Consider the following 4,806-nt stretch of genomic DNA (forward strand, 5'->3'; position numbering starts at 1 on the left):
AGAAAAATTTCATCATGGTCAGTTGTAGAAGAAATAGTACAGATATGCACGAGATAGGGAGAGCAAACAGCATGTATGGCTGTGCTTGAATACAAGATCTAATTGCTGGGGGAAAATTTCTCCCAAATTCAGATAAGCTGCGTAAGTGAACTATTTTTACTGAATTAGTGACTCATGACAGCAAATATCATACCTGTTTCTTTTTGGCTATATAATCTTCAGCAAGTGGCCTTTTTTCTTGTTTGTATATGCACAATATCTCCATTTTTGACACTCTCCTCCTATACTTTAACAAGTCCAGTCAGCTGTCCTATTCTCCTTGTTCCCCTAGCCTCTGTATCTGGGGTGTGAATGCTTGACCAAGTAGAAGTTGATGGAAATCTCATTCATACGGATAGAAGATCAGTGGAACTCATTTTAATAAAATGGAGTCTTCTAAACACACAGCTTCCAATACTTGATTGCCTGGTTCATACGTTTACTAAAACATAATTATTCATTTTCCCTTCCTGCATAAAAAGTTTACAATCATAAAGCCAAGTGTTTTCCTCCCTTTTTCATTATCACAGAAAGGTTGATTTTTCTTTCCTATAGATCAAAAATGGTGAGTAATACACATACATATTATCACAGTGCTTGAAATTTTGGACAGTCACTAAATATTTTTTAGATGAGTGAAAGTCTAAGTTTGAGCTACTCTAACACAAATCACTAATAGCATAGAGTACATGGATGAAATGGCAGAAATACAGTTTGCAAAGTTCTAGAAACTGACAAATTCACTATCAAAGTGTAGACCATTTCAGTTCCTGGTAAGGACTTTTGTCCGGGTTAAGTCCTCACATGTAGGAGAGAGAGCTCTAGTTTCATTCCTAAAAGGACCTGAACTCATTAGGGGGACCTCATTAGTAGTGAAAGTTTTAACACATGAAGTGTAAGGGGACATAAATATGCAGTCTGAAACAATAATGGCACTAGTTTATCTCTTATTAGTCAGTCTACTGTCCAGAAGAGAGATTCTGACAGATAACCAATTTGATCATAAAAAACAACCCTCTTATCATGATAAAGGGAAAAACCACTTCTAGTGGAGAAAGTACTAATAAATTTCTGGTTGATTGAGCCTGAATTCGTAAAAACTACATGAAATAATCACTGGGAAAATGATAATAATTAGGGTGCAAGTCGTCCCTTACTAAATGAAGTCACCCCATGAGCAGTGGCTACAAATACATCATTTCCATATCAAGATCATTAAAAACATTTCAGATTTATGCCAGGCCACTTCCTGCTGTTACTGTATACCATGATAGCAGTTCTGTCCACGCATAGAATCATGCACTCAATCATTCTTCCTTAGTACCACTTCTCTTTCAACATAATACTCTATAACTTTAACAGATATTATAGCATTTTGTAACTGGAAATGTGACTGCATTATAAAAGTAAAAGCCATACATGCCTATACCCTCCAAAGACCTTGTTCTCACCCAAATTACTCTCTATTTCTTTACTAGCACTAATACTGAGGTGAAAAGAATACCCCTTCCATTATAAACTAGTGCTCCTCTAGCAAACATATGTTTTAAAATGTTTAACAATCAATGAAAATATCTAAAGATTTTTTTCAGGTACACCCTATGAGGGAATATATTTAAAATTTGCATTATACTGTGTTTTTCAAATTATAACCCCATTTGACATTGCAGCAGTATATCTGAGAAAATATACATTCACTGTTGAGTGAGTAGTGTTACATAAAATGTACATACAAGATTACCTAAATGCAGTGATTAGCATAAATATGATTCACTGTAGTACGCATTGGGGAAAAATAAACATACAAAAAGGTAAATTCACCTTTTGATTGACTCAGAGGTACAACTAGTAATGTGATAACAATTCAAAAGCATTTCCCCTATAATTCAAGTGCTCTGCATTGGGTGAGGGGCAATTGAATTAATGTAATACACATGGCATTTTAGTTGCATTTCAAAGTGGCAGTATATATTGTTGAACTGCAAGTAAAACAATCAACCTCAACTTTTCAAAATGTTCCCTTGTAGTAGTTTCTGATGATTTAATATTATTGAACTACTAAGCATTAAGTTTCCTTTCCCAAATTATGGAATAAAAAAATCAGTGTAAAAATAAAAGCTTGCAGAAGTGCACATGGGTTAGTCAAGAAACTCAAAGGTTTAGAACCAAATATTGAACTCTGCTGATTAAAATGCAATCCAAGGACTGGAATCAACCAAAGAATGAAGACAAAGAAGCCTGTCATAGGTGACTTGCAAGCTTTCAGTGAAACTGCAGTTGAAGAGGTCAGACATGAGGCAAATAGATATAGAAAAAGCTTGAATGTGTACACTGTCTTAAAACGGTGAAGCCCGGGCAATACATCTTACCTCTGAATAAAAAGTATTGCATCCTAATATATCACAGTTCTCCATTTTTTCTCCTCTTCCATCCTTCCTTTATGTTTTTAATTTTTAAAATAAGTATACGTGTGTTATACACAAGTATTACATTCATCACGGGGAACTGGAAGTGTTGCACCTGGCTGATTCTTACTTCCACTTTTCTCCCATTCCCTCTCTCCTCATTGTTCCTTCCTTTTTAAAATCATTTCTTCCTTTCTTTCTCTTGCTATTTTATCTCTCTGCATCCTCTTTTCTGTTCCACTGATGCAAATGTCTGGGTTTTTTTCCAGTTCCTTGCTGTTTTTATCAGTGTATTTTTGTAATACTGGTAAATTCTCTAATCTGGAATTGGGATGCCTCCCACTTTGCTCTTGCTGCCCAGGTGTGCTTTTCCTATTTTGGATCTCTTCTGTTTCCATACAGATTTAAGCTTTTTTTTCTAGTTCTGTGAGTAATGCTGTTGTTATTTTGATTGTGATTGCATTAAATCTGCACATCAGCTTTGGAAGTATGTCCGTTTTGACTACGTTGTTTCTCCTATCCAAGAAAGTAGATGACTTTCCATTCCCTGATGTCCATCTTGATCTTCTTTATCAGTTTTGTCCTGGAAGTCTTGCACTTCTTTGCTTAGTTTTATTCCTAAGCATTTAATTTTCCTTGATGTTATTATTAGTGATATCATTTCCCTAAATGATTTCTGTATGAGTTATTTGTGTACAGGAATGTTATTAATTTTTGTTTTCTATGTAGGCACACTGCTGACTTTGGTTGTTGATTCTACCTCTCTTGATGAAATTTTTTTGGTTCTTCTACCAAGATCACATCATCTACAAATATGACACTTTGACTTCTTTTCCTAGCATATCGTTTCTATTTCTTTCTCTTGCCTGATTGTTCTACCGTTTAAAGTACAGTATTGGACAGGAATGGTGACAGTGGTATCTCTGTCTTTTCAGTGGTTTAACATGAATGGATGCTGGATTTTGTCTCTGTGTCTACTGAGATGAACATATGACTTTTGTGCTTCCTTCTCTTTATGTATGGTCTCACATTTATTCATTTGCGTGTCATGAATCATTCTTTATTTCCTGGGATGAAGGCTACTTGGTCATGATGCATGGATTTCATAATAATTTGTTCATTCTGTTTGCTAGTATCTTTTGGACAATCTTTGTGTCTATGTTCATTAAAGAGATTGTCCAATAGACCTGTTTTCCAGTTGAGTAATTGTCGGGTTTTGGAATAAAGGTAATACCAACTTGCCAGAATTACTTTGTAGGAATTCATTCCAAATTTATTAAAGATTTTGAGATTGCAATTACATCATCTTCATGTTCTGGTAGAGTTCAGTTGGGTTCTAGACATTTCTCAGTTGGTAGGTTTTTTTTAATAACTGTTTGAATTTCATTGCCAATTGTTAGATTATTCTTGTTTTTATATCTTCTTTCATTTTTGTAATGGATATGAATCTTAGACTCTATTGGTTACTCCTTAAATATCCAATTTATTGGATACAGTTTCTCAAGTTGTTATTAATAATCTGGATTTCAGAAGTGTCCATTGCAATTTTTCCTTTTTTATTTCTAATTGCATTTTGATGTCTGTTCTTTTCTTTTGTTGGTAACATTTGCTAAGGGTTTGTCTGTTTTGTTGATCACTCCCAAGAATCAGCTTTTTGATGAATTGACTCTTTGTATTTTTGGCTCAACTTCATTCATTTGTACTCTGATCTTTATGATATCCTTCCATCTAGCAGATTTGAGTTTAGATTGTTCTTGTTTTTGCATGATTTTGATTTACATCACTAGGTATTTCTTTGTATTCATTCTATTTACGTGATATGAGCATCCACAGATAAATCTTCCATCTCAATATTGCTTTCTTTGTGCCCATAAGTTCTGTATGTTCTACTGATATTGTTGTTTGTGCTTGAGAACAGGCAAAGGACCGAGAAGTGATGGCATTGTTGTTTGATTTAAAGGACACTCTAATTTTTCTTGGTTTTTGATGAACTACTGATTTACTAAATGGTTTATTGTTTAATTTCCACATGTTTTCAGAGTGTCTGTGTTTTCGACGTTGATTTGTAGTTTTACTTTCTGGGCCAGAGATATAGCTCAGTGTCATAAGCACTTGCCTGGCAAATGCAAGGTCCTGAGTTTGATTTCGGGTACAAAAAAAAAAAAAAAAAAAGAAAGAAAGAAAGAAAAAGAAATCTAGTTTTATTTTCCTATAATTTGATAATATGCACTGGGTAATTTCAATTCTTTTTCATATATGAAAGGTGTCATTTTCATCTTAAATCTTCATTCTAATTTTGCTATTCACAATGTTTGAATGAGCAAATATTCAAACTTACATGAAAGTTGAAATGATATTAAAT

This window comes from Chinchilla lanigera, unplaced genomic scaffold (genome assembly GCF_000276665.1).
Source record: "Chinchilla lanigera isolate Chin_1 unplaced genomic scaffold, ChiLan1.0 scaffold00032, whole genome shotgun sequence".
NCBI classification, from domain to species: Eukaryota; Metazoa; Chordata; class Mammalia; order Rodentia; family Chinchillidae; genus Chinchilla; species Chinchilla lanigera.